At 48.1% G+C, this 17,828-nt stretch overlaps 1 protein-coding gene across 1 annotated transcript in view; it reads left to right on the top strand.

Annotated features, from left to right (window-relative positions):
- CHD1 (chromodomain helicase DNA binding protein 1) overlaps positions 1-17,828 on the top strand; it is a 2,212,767-nt gene that overhangs the window by 1,298,170 nt on the left and 896,769 nt on the right. The window lies entirely within an intron of this gene.

Genomic DNA, 17,828 nt, shown 5'->3' with positions numbered 1-17,828 from the left:
ATTTGAAAGGGAAGTGACAAGTCTTTCGTATTATCGGTAATTAGGCACAATTGCGGTTCTTAGCAGAAATATGGGAAGACATTTACTCTGCACACACATATAAGCAAGTGCCTTTAAGGGAGAAAAATTCTTGCTTACGTTAAGGCTAGCCAGGTTCTAGAGGTGAGTTCGTCGCTCAGCAAATTTTTTTTGTCCAAAAACGCAATCCTAGCTAAAGGCAGTTCAGACTGGTTTTCTCAGTCTTGGTAGACTGTAGAACGTGTTCCTGTGGATTTCTTTCAATCTCTTGTCTTTAAAGATGCAGCAAGTTAACAACGGAGACCCTGTTAAGGACTTGTAAAGGTAACGCAAGCAGCTGCTTGGTTCTGTGGTAAAGGGGTTGGGTGGGGGAGTTGCCTGGACACCTGGGTGCATTCCAATGCTCTGGAGTGACTTAACAGATCAATGTAAGCAATACCTCCCCTCCACCCCCACAGTACCTTAGGTTTGAAGAAGACGACATGACTGGATTCTCTACGATGTGGTTGTGCTGGACCCGACCCCTGGATTGCTTGGTCTGATGACGAAAGGCAGGACAATGGACTGGATCTCTCAGCAGCAGTCTCGATGGAGGAAGTGTGGCACGGCTTCCATGAACTTCTTGGTTCACTCAGTGGTTTAGGTGCCTTTTCTGCAGCACCAACGAGGGACGAGATTCAACCGGTCCACACCAAGACATTTTACTGCAAATGGGACAGAGGTCTCCTGGTATTTGTGGTTTGCAGCCCTGGAGGGTCACAGCACCTTGGGAGATGGCTCGATTTGTAGTCCATCTTGGGACTGGCTGTTCCCACCAGCCAAACTGAACGAGTCATCCTCTTCGGAGCGCCTCTTTCGATATAAAAGCCGAGTCCGGACAGCAGTGGTCGCTTCACAGATGCTGGAAGGTTCCGCAGGCATCTCTGGTCGTCTTCAGCTTTGGATCTTCTGTTCAAGTGGTCGACTTGCCTTCTGCCTCAGCAATCGCACCTTTTTATCCGGATTTCTCATTCGCTCCTCTTCAAACTCTGCCAGTTGTTTACAGAAAGGGGCTGGTGGCTGTCCAATCAGGACAGCCATCTCTCCAGTGGGAACTGGTTCCATTCAGGCACTCTGGCAGAGAAAGGACAGGGGAGTGTTCAACTCCTCCCCTGCTTCCTGCCCTCACAGACACACTGCAGACTAGGCAGGGACATCCAAGGGTTCCCACCAAAGGCAAAACTTAAAAACAGACCTCCCCCTTCCAGAAAGGTAGAAGAGCGGCTAACAAAAGACAACCACACGAGAAATGACAAAAAAAGAAAGGAGCCACCATGTTAGAACATAGTTGACCCTATTGTGCATAACCGCGACTGTTAATACAGAGTGCCGTAAAAAATAGCACAATAGTTGTTCGAACATGTCCACTGCCACCAGCCATAACTGTAGGGTTGGCACTGTGACTAGAAAGTCACAGGAGCAGAGAGAAGGGTGATACTAGGTATCCCTTTGGCAATCCACATAAGGTGGTATGTGCTAATCACTCATAAGATAATGTTTTAAGAAGGATACTATGTATCCCTCTTTCCTTAAGAACAGTAGTTCTTAGGGAAAAGTAAAGAATCTCAAAGGAGAACTCAACAGGTTCCCAGCAACATGGCACGTAGGGTACTGTGTGCTGCAAAAGTGTTTGCACAAATGCCTTAAAGAGATATGGAGGAAAGCAGACTCCATAGAATAAAGTAAAACAGAATGGAGTTCCCCAAAAGTGAGAGCAAATAAGAATGAATGAGGGTGAAAAAGGCTCCCCTCATTCAGCATAGAAAGAAAATGATACAGAAGTCCAGCAAAAAGTGATGGGTGGGGTCTCACTAGGAGAGGGCACCAAGCATAAAACTGATAAATCTCCCAAACAGGTGTTCACCCACACCCTTTGCCTAGTGATAAGTTTGTGCACCCATAGGGAGTCCTTTCCAAGGTCCATATTAGCATTTTATTCCACAACAGCATTCTTTTTGAAAGTAACTAAGTTTACTGTGGAACCTTTGCCTTTTCTGCTGTTACATGACCTTTTCATCCCTTCTCAAATAACTTTGGAGAACTCTTGACTAAGTTACGGATTTGACTGCTTAAGTGTTGGAATCATAAAAGTATATTGAGTAGTATATTGCTGTTGCCAGTGCTGAATAACCATACTCTTATGTCCCGCCCCCTTTCCTCCATACTGCATGGGCGTCCCTTCCAAGGGACGTGAGACAGAACCTTCTTCCCCTTTAAATTTAGAGGCGCGTGGGCTGCGGCCCAGGGAGCATGCGTTGCCTTGACTCTGCTCTCCGGCGCCACACCTCGTTGACCGGAATGGGCCGAATTCACCAGTGCTCCTGGGTTTGGCTTCGACCATGTAATTCCACGTGCGGATACTTCTTCTGGTTGTCTTTTTTTGTCTTTTTATCATTCAGGTACTCGGTCCTCAGGCCCACGATCCTCCCCGGCGCATGTTGACTTGCGCAGGGTTCAGCAGGTGTCCATCCTGCAACGGGCTCTTACCAACTTCAGAACCCCACACCCTCTGCCTACGTTGCCTTGGCCCAGACCACGGTTGGCAAGCTTGTACCGCGTTTGGCTCGCTGTTAGCGAAAACGCTGAAGAACAGACTAGCCAGGTGGAGGGAGCTCTTCCAGAAGTTGCCTCCAGAGAACCTCAAGAACTTTGTGAAACACTGAGCCAGGCCTAAAGTAGGGCCGCTATTTTCCATCGAACCCCGCAAAGGAGACTCCTTCCCAAGGACTCTCCCACGTGGGAAAGACCGTTCAGGTCCTTGTACCAGCATGTGCACCGAGGCTGCTTCAGCTACCGGCCCTCTCGGCCGAGGGATCCTCGGATCCTCCCAGTGGCAATGTTGAGGGAACGGAAGGTTCTTGTGCCGCATCATCAGAGGGGCTCTACCCTTGATTCGGCCTTATGGCCAAGGGGCTACACCCTAGTACTGGCAATACGTCTGAGGAGGCGCCTAAACGCAGCTTTACCGACCCCCAGGTCGAGGGTGTCACACCTACCGGGCCTAGGCCCGAGGAGCAGGGTAGGTCTCATGATCAACATAAGAGTCCTGGAGGAGGCTGTGCCCAGCGAGCCGAGCACCACGTCGCAGGCAGCTCGACAAGATGCCCGCTGCGCCAGACAGGCACCCGTCCGACGTCATTCCAGGAGTTCAGCGACGAACGCGTGTCAAGTTGGGACTGGCCTCAACCAGGTACGTGGCCGATAGCCTATCCTTCTTATGCGCAAAGCAGCTTCCCACTGCACCCATACGGGCAGGGTATGCAGCGGCTCCAGCAGCCTCCGGCTATCCCGTCAGTACTCCCCAGCCCCCATCAGACCAGTGAGGAGGGGGTTCTTAGAGGGGTTTCTCGGGCTCATGAAATCACCTCGTATGGGGGTTATCCTGAAGGACGCCATCAGGGAAGTCCTCCCGACTATGCTAACGGCGCCACAAGCGCCTCCGCTGACACCCCTGGCCCCGGTGCAGCCGCTGGTCCCGGCTCCCCAGCCGACTCCTCAGGCGGTTCTGCACCAGCCTCTGGTGCCTCTTCAGCCCCCGACTGCTGTTCCTTTGCTCCAGCCTCCGGCTCCAACTACTCCTCCACAGGGTCCTCCAGATCCGCAGGACACGGACGATGAGGAGGATCTGGACACGCCATCCTCAGCCAGGGCCTTCCACAAACGTCTTGCTGAGCTGGCGGAATACCTGGGCCTACCCCGCCCGAGGTCGAGCAGCCGGCAGAAGGGGTTCTGTCTGAAGTCCTCACGTGACACCCCTCTGCCAAGACTGGGATTCCTCTGCCGACAAATGTAGTCTCCCTGGCCAAGAAGGGTTGGCTTAAGCCCCACTCGGCCCAGCCGGTCAATCGACGCCTGGATGCCAAGTACAGGCAGATGGAGGGGGATACACTCTTGCTCTTGGCCCATCCTCAGCCACACTCCTCGGTGATCGCTGCAGCATCATTAGTGAGTTGGTATCAGAAATCAAATACCCAAGATACCTGATGGTGGAGGCTCTTGCAATTGGGATATTTTTGATGGTCCATTTCCAAGTGCATGGATTGCTCTTTAGGTTCTTGAATATGAAAATATGAGATTTCTTCGCATTGAAGTGGAGGTTATACGCACGTGCCATTTTAACCCTACACTAAGTTGACCTCAACTTAGCTGCATTGGCCTTACAGCTTGTGCTTTCCAAAGGTGACTCCTTGAGTTGCAGCGATTTCTCTTTTGAACACTGACTATTTAAGAACATATTTCTAAGAAGATGATCAGGACTTTGACTTTGCCCATTGACTTTGGCTATCCTGGCTCCATAAAGGCCTCCTTCTGAAACTATTGGCTTTTGCAGTGCGTGTTCTCTTACAGGTTTTAAATGTTGAACACTTTAATACTGCCTGCATCTCTTTGGGAGAATCTAACTGTTCTTGTAAGCTATCAGTCTGTTCTGATCTAACCCTAACCTTTTCTTCCTTAAAAACTCAATATTGCAAAGGTGAATCTATATAAATGCTATACTGACCTCAAATGACGTCACCTCCGGGTGCTGGAACATGTGTAACATATGAACGAATTACTCACCTGCTTTATTGCTCACTGTTTGAACTGAATCCTAACTTAGGATTAATGTTACAGCTAATAACTGCTTTTTAAAAAATGCTTTAAATACCTTTGCGTATAAATAAAAAAATATTTATCTTAGAACTTTTAAGTGTGTACGTTTTTAATTGGATACTTGTATTTACTGGTTTCATTGCACAGGTCTACAGCTCACATTACCCCTCTCAAGATAAGCCTGGCTGCTCAGTCACACTACCAACTTGTGTAGTACAGGCCTATATTAAAAGATGGGTTACCTAATACAAAGAGAGAATTCTTGTGTAGTCCCAAACCAGTTGGACTACACTACTTCTTACCCAACACGTTCCTCCAGCACAAGCGATCCTAACTACAGATGCCTCACTCGCCGGATGGGAGCTCACTTCCTTCACCACACAGCCCACAGCCAGTGGACATGTGCTACAGCCCAAATACCTATCTGTAAAGACTGGAGGGGGGGTGTCTGTACGCCAGCTCTCTATATGTTAGAGGAGAGGCACAGAGGACCCCAGCCAAGATTCTCTATTACGGAAGCTATGGACAAGCAATCAAAGCTTAAGCTCTCAGGAGGTGATGCAGGCTGGTTCTTAAGTACAGTGAAGTCCCCAAGCACCCACAAAGGAATGTCCACACGCTGTTGGTGAAAACAGTTCTTTATATACATAAGCCTTTGATTATGTACACATACAATGACCCACTTTGTGCTCCGACAATTCTAAAATGGTAAATATGTACAGTCTCAATGTGGTACCACAATTACTCTTGATTCCATTAAAATGCATCAACTGTACTGTGTTCAAATTTCATACAAATCTGTAAAGTGAACCAACAATAGACAGGAGGAAAGCAGGTTGGTTAAAAAAATAGGCAGAATACTGAGTGATAACCACTAGGCACAGTTCTGTATTAGGATACCCCCACCCGGGCAACCTGTAAATTACGATATACTACAAGCCCAGTCCATATATTGTCACTGAGTCTTATTTCCTTCTTTAGCAGCTCTACACCGCAATGTACCTGGAATAGCAGAGCTCGACGTCTGGTCGTCGACGGATCCTTCTTGAGCGGCTACTTTAAGGCAAGAGCCATGGATCGTCGTAATCCCACGAGGAAAAAGGGTGAACACTGTTGTTGCAGCAGCAGCTTTGGTTCTTGCGGTGCTCATTGACGATCGGTCGAAAACGTCCTGCAAGCTGAGGCTTGCGGTGTACCTCAACGAGTGTTTGTTTCCGCAAGGAGTCAATGAAGAAGTTGGGCACAGCAAGTGCGTCGAGTCGTCTGCGGTCTTCAGGTGGCGGGAAACCCACTGTTGGATTCTCCTCGGTCATCAACGGCCTTGACTTTCTCTGGCAGTACGAAAGCAGTCAACGGGAATGAACAAGGGAGTCCTTGGATCAAAATGTTCTTAGTCAAAGGTAGCACTGCGGCTCCGGTCGGCGACAGTTGTCGGCGACGGTAGATGGCTGTCGGTGCTTCTCTTCGTTCTCCTCGGCGGTCCCCTTCTCCGGTCGGCAGCCTTTCGTAGGTTTGTCTACCAGGGTGCTTTGGCAAAGATCAGATGGTGCACGATGGGCCCTCGTAGCTAGGGAAGAGGTCTCCTAGCCAGGTACTCTCTTGGATCCGTTCTTGAAGGCACAGCAGCTTTCAAATTGCAACAAGCAGAACAGCGGTTCACCTTCTGGATCGGCTTCGAGAGTAAGCATCAAGTATCAACTTCAGCTTCTGAACGATTTCTAGCAGTGAGATGCCCCCAGATATACTGTTGATCTCCCATTCACTGTGCCGCGTCTCACTCAGGCAACCAATCACTCAGAAGGGCATTCAGGCAGCCAATTAGGCCTGCAGTGCATTCAGGCCATTCTTCTCCATCCAGACACTCACAACACGGAATGTGGATTTGGACAAACACTCTGCCATTCAGCACTACACACTGCATTCATACCAGTTTCGTGCAGGGCTGTCTCAGTCATTGTGTCAACCACCAGATACTAGACAACCATAACACGGAATGCATATTCATCAGACACTCCATTCACCCAGGTCCCACCCCATGGGCATACCTACAACATAGTCTTTGAGGAGGGTCCAGCCGGTCTGGCCTGGACTTCCCCCACACTACCATATATGGAACTTCCACCCAACAGCCAGTCAGGGGCAAGGGACAAAGTCAGGACTTCCCGGGACTTTGGGAAACAAGGTAACAGGTGATGGATAGCAAGAGGCCACAAGGGCCATCTTGTCTCCATCAGGAATCCACCGATTCCTACGACGGGGCCTGTGCATCTCAAAATGGCGGACGCTCTGGGCACCTGTCAATTCAGCAGGGAGCTGCCACCAGTCGTACCCTGCTCTGTGGGCCACACACAGGTGCCCAAAAACATACACTAGGAGTACAGGGTCATACTCCCACCCATGGGTACCATAAGGGTATCCCAAGGGTCTGTTCACCAAACCAAATACAGGAAGAGCCGCACTGCCAGGAGTCCCACATGAACTACTGCGTAGAAAACAAGACAGAACACATGATAAAAAGCAATAAAGGACAAGGATTCAGAGGCCCTTCCCCTCCGATGCATTTCCAGCATCACAATATCAACTTCCTGGGACCTTTGGCAATCCTCAAGGATCTTCAGGCCTTTCAGCAACATCTTGCAGGTCAGACAGTGCAAGTCCTTACAGACAGCACCACTGCCATGTTCTACCTAACAAACGTTGAGGCACTCTTTTAAAGTCTGCCCAAGTTATCTCAAAGAATATCGAAGTGGGCACTCAAGTGGAACATGTTCCTAACCACTCAACATGTTCCAGGGGAACTCGACCGATATCCTAGACGGAATATTCTAATAGTGGAGTCACCCCCCCCCCCACCACCCCCCCAATTAGACTTGTTCGCCACAAGCCTAGATGCAAAATGGCCAGACTTTGCGTCCATGTTTCCCCAACCAGGGTCCAAGATGAACGCCCTGTGTTTGAACTGTTCAGGGAAAGTTGCTTATGCTTTTCCCCGTGACACCACTCCTGAGCAAAATAGTACACAAGATACATCAGGAACAAGTAACTCTAATCCTGGTTGCTCATATTTGGGCCAGACGTCCTTGGTTTCCACATCTGCTCAAATTGACGATGTGCGACCCAATCAAGCTCCTGTGCCTGTATAGCATGCTAACATAACACAGGGGATCATCTCTCCATCATGCCATCAATTTATGAACTTGCCAGCTTGGCTCCTGAAATCATAGGATTTGGCCACTTGAAACATCCACAAAGGTGTATGGATATCCTAAGAAAGGCACAAAAACTCAACACCAGACACTGGTATTAAATAAGTGGAAGAGATGTGTGATAATGGTGCACATCACAAACACTAAACCCAACAGAATGTTCCCCAGCTAACATTCTACATTACATGCTTTACCTACTAGACTCCGGTCTAGTATTCAACTCCATCAAAGTACATCTGGCGGCCCTGTCAGCTTACACCACTTCACAAAACAAAGTGTCATGGTGCAAAGTTCCTATCATTAAAGCATTAATGGAAGCATTAAAGAGGCTGTAGCCCACCCACAACCCGAGGTTCCGACCCTCCTCCGGGTGGGATCTTAATGTTGTGCTCTCCAAATGCAGGGGTCCAGCCATTGAGCTTATGCTCAAGGCCAGCCTAAAACATCTGGCTTACAAAACTGCATTCCTAGTAGCTATCACCTCTATAAAATGAGTCAGTGAGCTACAGGCTTTGTCCGTACAAGACCCTTTCTTTGTAGTACACAAGGGCAATGTTGTCCTCAGAAGGCATCCTAGGTTTTCACTTAAATTCATTTCAAACCTCCATGTTAATCAATCCATAGAACTTCCTACCTTCTTTCAAAATCCATCTTACTCAGCAGAGAAAAGCCTCCATACACTTGATTTACGAAGGATGGTCTTGTACTGTGTGTAAACGAAACCTCTAAGGATAACAGATCAACTCTTTGTTTAAGTAGCAACTGGGAGAGAAGGTGATCACATATCGAAAAACGCCATCTCCAGATGGATGGTCAAGTGCATACAGCTCTGCTATTCCCTATCCAAAAAAGTCTTACCTTTCACCCCCAGGGCTGTTAGGCAGAATCCTGTGCGGTTCCGTTAGGGAGCACTACAGCAGATTAAGACTACAGGTGAGAGCAATAAATCCCCTTTGGTATCAGTCTGTACCACAAAGATTTAGTTGGTAGCTGTGGCTGAGCAGTCAGACTTGTCTCAAGAGGGAGATTAGCAGTATTCAGGGTGTACACAATAGGCCTACAGTACTATGGCACAAGGAAACACTGACCAAAGCTTTGTATTTGACAGTACTTAAATGAAAACTGAGCAAAATGGCATTTCACAAGGTTTAAAAGTGGGAAGTAGAGGGTGGTTATAAGAAGTAGGTGCACCAACACATTTCTAGTTGAGAAGCAATCTAGAGAAAGCAGTTCTAACAAATTTAGCCAGAGTCAGTAGGCCTGTGCCAGAGTTAGTGGTACAGGGCAAAGGCCCAGGAGCACAATGTTCTTGTAGCTGCAGTCAAGTGTTTGGTTAACGAATTGAAAAGGTGGATGCAGAAGTTGAAAGACAATGTTAAGAGAGAGGGGCGGCCAACACAACAGGTAGGTAAAGGATTTAAAACAACTTTAGGGCTACCGCGAAGAAAGGGAAGCCTGGCGGAACAATGTACCTTTAAAATGAAGAAATGGCACCTGCGGTGGCGGTTGTTCCTGGTAGTTCCTGCAGTTCGGGGGATCCAGCAGAGGAAGAGAGGCTCTCGTCATGGAGGAAGGTTCCAGTTACTGCACTACCCAGGGATGAAACCAGCCGCAGTGTTGCCCGACGAATAAAAGGTACGCTCCTTTAAATCGCGGTCCGGGTGAACGGGTGCCTGGCTATCTGGTCTCCAAGTACAGGGTACTGGCGATTCGACCAAGGCAGGTCCGGGAAGGCGATTGGCAAACTGGTTGGCCCCACCAGCTCAAGGGAAGAAGGCTCTTGCATATGAAGATCTTCTCTCGTCGTGTGGAGAAGTCTGGTGAGATGTTGCAGCAGGGCTTCACTGGGGGTTCAGTCGTTGCAGATGTCTTTGGCTTCTCTCCTCTTCGGCTTCTTAGTTCCAGTGGCAACGTCTTGCTCTTCCAGTCCTCAGGACCCCGTTTTTATGCAAAAGATCCCCATTCATACAGCCTGGCCGTCACTCTCACAGTGGAGTGGTCATCTTGGCGAGAGACCCTCCAGCCTATCAGGATAGAGTGCGACATGGGTTGCTGAGCAACCCTGTCCAGGGGTCCTACTCCATCTCCCACACAATGGACCCACCCCAGACTCAGTGGCGCCGAAAGGAGGGCTTCTTGGCAGAAGCCTTCCAAAAGGATGAACAAAGGATCCCCGACCTGGGTTAGGAGTTTAGAGAAAGAGACGAGAAAGAAGTTATATTAAAGTTCTGGCAAATAAAACCTATCGGAGTAAAGTTAATATTAAAACACAACGGCGGTATGTTGGAGGCTGTCAATAAATGTGGTAGCCTCAAACAATGGGAAAATCCCATAGGGAAATATTCGCAGTTGAATATTTACGGTAATAACCACTGCCACCAGCCAGAAACCTATGAGAGAGGGACTGTACAGTACCCCCTTGAAAATGAACACAAGGGAAAAACTAACCCTTCCCAGTACTTCCATAGTAAAATGGGTTGTACTGGTTTAGTTCACAAAAATCAACTAGTAAAGTCAATGGGGACTTAACATGCCCTGGGAGACAGTAGTCAGTCCCAGGGTATGGAGGCTGTTTGGGGGTCGCTACTACACACCTGTGTCACTGCACGGAGGGTGCTGTGTAACACGTGTGGATAAAGATGGTTCCTATGAAGGGAAGAGAAACTCCATGGGCATTAAACACAAAAATTGCCTAGAACACACATAGCAAGAATGCCTAAGAGTGGGAAAAAGAGTCTCACTCTTAGCAGGAGAAAAAAACAAACCTTTCAATCCAGCAAAGCTGCTGGGGGACTCTATAGGTAAGGGAAATTAGCCATAAAATGAGAATGCTCCCTAACAAGGGCTCACTCTACCAGAGGAACAGGAGCTACCTTAGTTTTCATTGCAAATGTCCCTCTAGGCACCATTTGCAAAGCTTTTACATGTAGTTCCATCCATACTTTCACACAGCATTATTGCATTCATACTCACTCTAAAGCAGATTCACAGGTGGGACAAGCGGTTCTAAAACATCTTTGCTGCTGTACCTTCTCACTTACTTCCCAGATCCTGCTCCCTAAACTATGCAGAGCACGTGATCTAAGATGATGCACAAGCTCCAGAAGGGATACATTACTCACGGTAATCATACTTCTGGTGCTTCTATCTGCTTAGATTCCCATATGTCCACCATTCCTCCCCTACTGGAGTAGAAGGTGCATAGATGTTTTTCTGGGTTATCACTTTTTCTGCTTTATCACATCTGTGCTCGCGCTACACTTCATGAAACCTTATGTCAGAAACAATCTGAGGGACGTTTGTGCGTGAAGGGTCATGGGTACAGTACACGTCACACTAGGGAATAGTATTACTAACACATCCTGTTGACGTCTGTTTTCGAGTTTCAAAAACAAATCTTGTAATACTTTGCGACTACCACTAGATGTCGGATTATGCAGAGCATGTGAATCTAAGCAGATACAAGCACCAGAAATATGATTACGGTGAGTAATGTATCCTTTCTGAGGCTTGTGGAATCTGCTTAGTTCACATGCTGTGCATAGGCCGACATCTAGTGGAAGCTGCATCACCGACTATCGAACATCCAACAGCAGTGAAGATACGACCGTCGAAGACTCCCATGGACGGATCCGTCCGGCCTTGGAAGTCCGCTTCGGCCCACACAGTAGGGGGGGCGGACACATTTCAGAATGCATTTCCCCCTTTTCGTACGTTATTCTCACCTATCTGCCGAGTCTTTCCATTATGGATAGAACCCCTTTCAAATTGTGCCCTAAGTGCAACAAAAAAATTCCCTTGGGGTCGACAAGCACCTGGTGTGCAACCTTTGTATCCCTCGGGATCACGTTGAAGGGACCTGTCGAGCATGTAGGCTCTTAAAACCCAAGACGTTAAAGGACCGTTTAACCAAGCGCTGGGCTCACCACGCCATGCAGGTCGAGGCCGCCATGGATGTGCAGGGGACTTTCAGCGACAGCAGCAAAGTCACGTTATGCAATATGGATACTTCAGTTTCCCAAGCGCGGGCCCCCAACCCCATCAGACAGGCCAGCAGCCTTGTTACGGGGACAACACCCGGCAGCATTAGTGCTCTCACAGCTCCTTCCACTAAGCACACAACCCACGGCCGAGACTCGAAATGTTCATCGAACAAAGGCCCACGCATGACGTCTAGGGAGAGATCTGTAGAATCACTGTCCTCTGGGCACTCGAGGTCCCGATCGCCAGATGACCGGCCCGACTGTCGAAAGACAGAACAGACGTCGTGACTAAATCCATTCCCCAACGTCGCACGTCGGTAGACGAAACTTTGGATCATCCCGTAAACGAAGTTGGACATTCTTTGTCAAACAGTAAAATACCTTATACAGGTGGGACTAGCCCATTTGGTTAAAAAACACCTCCCAGAAAGGGGAGGGAGACCAAGAAGAAGTCTTCTAAGACCCCTCAAAGGGAGAGGTCCCATAAAGATTGGTCCCCACACAAGGACTCACAGGAACAGGATTCCTTGTCTACAGCCCTAAAGTAAAGGGCCAGCCTTCACCACGAGTCCCAGTCACTCTTCAGAATCAGAGGTTTCCATTGGATCGTAGGTCCATTCCTAACTCTGCCCAATGGACATGTGAGGATATCGATAGGGTCACGAAAAGGATGACCTTCATGGCAAACTTTTTTGAAAAAAAGCCTAATTACTTCGAGTCTTCAGTCCACCCCACCCACACCAGCGCCCTCTAGTTCTCAGGTCCCTGTATCGGCCACTGACCCCCTCCCCCGAGTCATTGAACTGTATGACCCGGACACCGACAACAAGGACCTCTGTAACCCAAGAGGCCTCATACCTTTACTATGGTGATGATGATGAAGAGCCAGACATTCATAACATAGACTCTCCTGTCAACCAGGATCCTCCTGTGGCAGATTCTCCTGTAGATAACCAGCCACTACTAAACGACATGCTCATCAAGGCAGCTGAGCACTTCCAGATAAAAACGCAGAAAACCCAACAAGACAAATACTTTGACGACATTTTGGGGGATATAAAGGCTGTCACTCAGTTCATTCCCCTTCCTGCAGTCTGTTCAGCGAAGTTACAACCCTGGCTGGAAGCGCTTAACCAGACGCAGGCAGTTAATCCCTGCATCGAGTAGCTCTTCCGACCTGCTCTATCAGACCCTCTGTACATCAGGGGACAGCTCAAACCTGACTCTCCTGTAGTTACAACAACAAGGAAGAGAGCGGGAACTCTTGTAGCATCTTCTGAGGCACCTCTGGACAAGGAGAATAAAAAGCTGATCACAATGAGGAGGAAAGTCGCCTCCTCGGCTGCCTTTCAGGCGAGGATAGCCAATAACGCCACTCTTTTGGCGAGTTGTAACTGCCATTAATGGGATGAGGTTTCAGCTTTGTCATCAGCCCCTGAACCCCTTAAGACACAATTGGCCCTTGTGGCGGCAGAAGGCATCTTAAAAAGTAATCTGGACGCCGCCGACTATGCAAGAAGGATTATTGCAGAGGGAACAATTATTAAGCATCACGCTTGGCTATGCCAGTCCGGCTTCAAGCAAGAGACAATAGCCACACTTCTTAATATGCCCATGGAGACCAACATACTCTTTGGAAAGGCCGTTGAAGATGCCTTAAACTGCTAAAGAAGAATACGATACACTAAAGTCGTTGGGCCAGCTAACCAATAAACCCACTGGCCAGAGAGGCAATAGCAATTTTTGTCACTCACGTGGACAAAATTCAGAGGGGTTCAGGCTACAATCAGAATCAGGGAACATGCTGGGGTAACAAAGGCCAAGCCTCACAAGGTTACCAGAGGGGGCAGCGCAGAACCCGTGGCTGGGGGAGGTCCTCCTCATCTAGAAGTGGTACCACACCTCCAAAACAGTGACTACCTGCTTCAGGTGCCCTCCCATGCTTCTCCAGTAGGAGGGTGTATTTCAAACTTCACCCAAGCATGGGAGGGAATTACCTCAGACAAATGGGTGCTATCGACCGTAGCGGGTGGTTATTGTGTGGAGCTCATCCAGCGACCCTGCAACCATCCCCCACGCTAGAAGACTCACTCAAGGGCAAGACCAACGCATCCTCCTCGGGGAAATAGCAATGCTGCTCCAAAAGGACGCCATAGAAGTCGTCCAGGCCAACCAGGTAAACAAGGGTATTTATTCAACCTACTTCCTTGTGCCAAAGAAAGATTTAACAATGCGCCCAGTATTAGACTTATGCCCTGCAAACAAATATGATAAGCAACAAAAGTTCTGCATGACTACGCCACAATAAGTAGCAGAGGGATTAAAGCGAGGGGATTACATGGTAACATCGGATATGAAAGATGCTTATTTTCTTTCAATGTTTCCAGCACTCAGAAGATTCTTGCAGTTCAAGATGGCAAACCAGCACTACCAATTCAAAGTGCTACCCTTTGGAATAGCATCCGCACCAACGGTATTCACAAAGATGCGGGCGGTGATGGCAGTGCACCTGCGCAGAGAGGCAATCCCAGTTTACCCTTACCTGGAAGACTGGTTGATTACAGCAGAGACTCCCCAAGTTTGCAGGCAAAACATTCAAAGAACTATCGACCTTGTCTTGCAATTGGGCTTCTCAATAAACCAGAAAAAATCAAGCTGAGTGCTGACCACGACCAAACAGTTCCTGCTGGCTGTAATAAAATCAGAAGAGGGGTTGGTCTTTCCATCAGAGGAAAGAGTCCAAAACACGTTACTGCAAATTCCTCATTATCAAGCCGGCCGCCAGATAAGCGTACGTAAAGCTATGCGTTTGCTAGGCTTGATGGCGCCCTGCATTTACCTGGTACCAAACGCACGCCTGCGCATGCGACACATGCAGAAGTGGTTTGCAAAACAGTGGTCTCAGGCAAGCGGTCAGTGGGGACGATCTAGTGGTTGTTTCACCAATACTATTACAAAACCTTAGCTGGTGGACAAGAGAAAATCTGTTGACGGGGAAAACCCTTCCACGATCCGGAAGTACAAGCGACTGTCGCAACAGACGCCTCACTCGCCGGCAGGGGGGCATTACCTTCATCACACAGCTCAAGGTATATGGACTCATGCTACAGCGCAGAACCACATCAATCTGCTGGAACTACTGGCGGTGTTCAAAGCCATTCAGGCATTCCAGATACACCTAGCGAACCAGTCAGTGCAAGTCCTCACCGACGGCACTACAGCAATGTTTTACATCAACAAACAGGGGGGCACACGTTCTCCAAATCCGTCCAAGCTAGCGTAACAAATTTGGAAATGGGCACTCAGACGGAAAATATTCCTATCGTCACAGCACGTTCCAGGGGAACTCAACTCTTTGGCAGACTCACTGAGCAGATATCCCCTATCAGAGGAACACAAATGGCAACTAGACATGAGGGTCATACAGCAACTCTTCTCTCAGTGGGTTTCCCCACAATGGACTTGTTCTCTACAAGCGAAAACAGTCAATGCCCAGACTTCCCGTCCAGGTTCCCCCGTCTGGCTCCCAGGGGAATTCCCTATGGATGAACTGGTCAGGGAAATTCGATTACGCTTTTCCCCCTCCACTCCTCTCATGAACAAGGTGGTGAACAAGATCCACAAGGAACAAGTGACGCTCATCCTAGTTGCTCCTATGTGGGGAAGACAACCTTGGTATCCACATCTGCGCAAACTGGCAATGTGCGATCCTATCAAGCTCCCATGCCTGACCAATCTACTCACTCAGCACGGGGGGATTAACAGTGCACCCTCAACCACACTCTTGGCAGCATGGCTCCTGAAGGCATAGAGTTCGGACATCTTAACCTACCACAGAGGTGTATGGATATCTTGAAGGAGGCACAAAAGCCTAACACTAGACATTGTTATTTTGACAATTGGAGATTTGTAATTTGGTGCAAGTCTAAACAACTTAACCCCATAGAATGTACCACATTCTAATATACATGCTCCACTTGCTAGACTCAAGGTCCACCTGGCAGCCTTGTCAGCCTACACCACCTCCCACAATAAAGTATCATGGTGGAAGGTGCCGGTCATCAAGGCATTCATGGAGGGGCTAAAGAGACTTCATCCTCCGGTTTCAAACCAGCCGCCAGGATTTGATCTCAATGTAGTATTCGCTAAGCTCATGGGACCCCCTTTCGAGCTGATGCACAATGTCAAGTCTTAAAAACCTAACTTACAAGGCTGCCTTCTTAGTGGCTATTACTTCCGTAAGAACTTATTGAATTACAAGAATTGTCAGTGCAGGATCCTTTTTGTCCTACACAAGGACAAGCTGGTTCGACGTACTCATCCTAGGTTCTCTCCTAAATTCCTCTCTAAATTTCATGTGAACCAGTCCATTGAGCTTCCGGCTTTCTTCCAGAACCCAAAAAAGCTCAGCTGAGGTAAAACTCCATGAACTAGATGTAAGGAGGGCAGTCCTTTACTATGTAATCAAGACCAGACCACAAAGGAAAACAGACCAACTGTTTGTCTCCGTAGCCCCAGGCAGAGAAGGGGGATCGCATTTCCAAGAATGCCATCTCCAGATGGATGTTTAGGTGCATACAACTGTGCTATTCCCTGTCAGACAAGACACTGCCTTTCACGCCTAGAGCTCACTCCACAAGGAGCACAGGAGCTACTCTGGCATTTATTGCACATGTCCCCCTAGACCGCATTTGCAAAGCAGCTGCATGGAGCTCAGAACATACTTTCACTCAGCACTACTGCCATGACACACATTCCAAGACAGATACACAGTTGGGACAAGCGGTTCTAATACATCTGTCCGCCCATTAAACCTTCTCACGACCCCCCCAACTTCTCCGAACACTGCTTGCTAATCTATGCAGTGCATGTGATCTAAGCAGATTCCACAGGCCTCAGAAGGGATACATTGCTCACCGTAATCGTATTTCTGATGCTTGGATCTACTTAGATGCACATGCGCACACCCTTCCTCCCCTTGGAGAGAAGGCACATGGATGCTTATGAGCTGGTCTGATACATATCTGCTTGGATACATCTTTACTCAAGCTACGCTTCATGCTACCTCATGTCAGAAAAGAATCTGAGGGACCTCGACGCATGAAGGACCATGGTTACAGTGGACGTCACACTAGGGATAGTATTATTGGCACGCCCTGTCAACGTCCCTTTTCGAATTTCGAAAACTATAATACTCTGCAGCTCCCACTAGATGTCGGCCTATGCACAGCATGTGAACCTAAGCAGATACAAGCATCAGAAATACGGTTGCGGTGAGTAATGTATCCCACACACTCACCCACACTTACTGAATTCAAACAAACTAGAGCCACCATTTTATGGCTATACTAGGTATCAAGAATGGAACTCTGTGTGGTATAGTGGCCTTACATGGTGCAGACACGACATATGTTAACACTGCCACCAACCGCAAGATGGGTCATCTATATGGGTTAGATTACTCTCAAATGTTCCACTTAGGATTGTCAAAGAGGAGCTCTTGTACCGTTCATGTGGTGGTGGGACCAGTGCAAGAAGCCACAAATGATAGCGTTGTTCCTCGTGAGACCTGGATAGAGACACACTGGTTAAAAATGTGTAGAGTATTCTTGAAAGTCATCAAAAGGTTAAGCGGGCTCACAAATATTGGGGACCAAAGGGTTTTCTACATGACATCTACTTTATCTTGGTGTGCAACTGCGCTTAGGAAACTAAATTTTGTTTTTCTGTTTCATAGGTTTAACCTATGGTAGAAAGATTGAGTCTTTTTCCTAGCAAATGCACTGCTGTTCTTTACACAGTCCAACACGGCACAGCAGACCTGACATTTATTCAAGCTGCTGACTGATTGGGATGCTTTTTCTCACCCCTAATCTCTCTAAAGCTATATGTACTAGTTCTCGACTTCTCCATTCCCTAAATGCATTTGTTAACCCGATTTGTATCACAGGTTCCACTTCAGCATCATGTTACTCACTGTATGAAATAT

The sequence above is a fragment of the Ambystoma mexicanum genome, chromosome 6p (assembly GCF_040938575.1).
Source record: "Ambystoma mexicanum isolate Mex_15411 chromosome 6p, UKY_AmexF1_1, whole genome shotgun sequence".
NCBI classification, from domain to species: Eukaryota; Metazoa; Chordata; class Amphibia; order Caudata; family Ambystomatidae; genus Ambystoma; species Ambystoma mexicanum.
The sequence above is the reverse complement of the archived record's forward strand: the minus strand, read 5'-3'. Positions and strand labels throughout refer to the sequence as shown.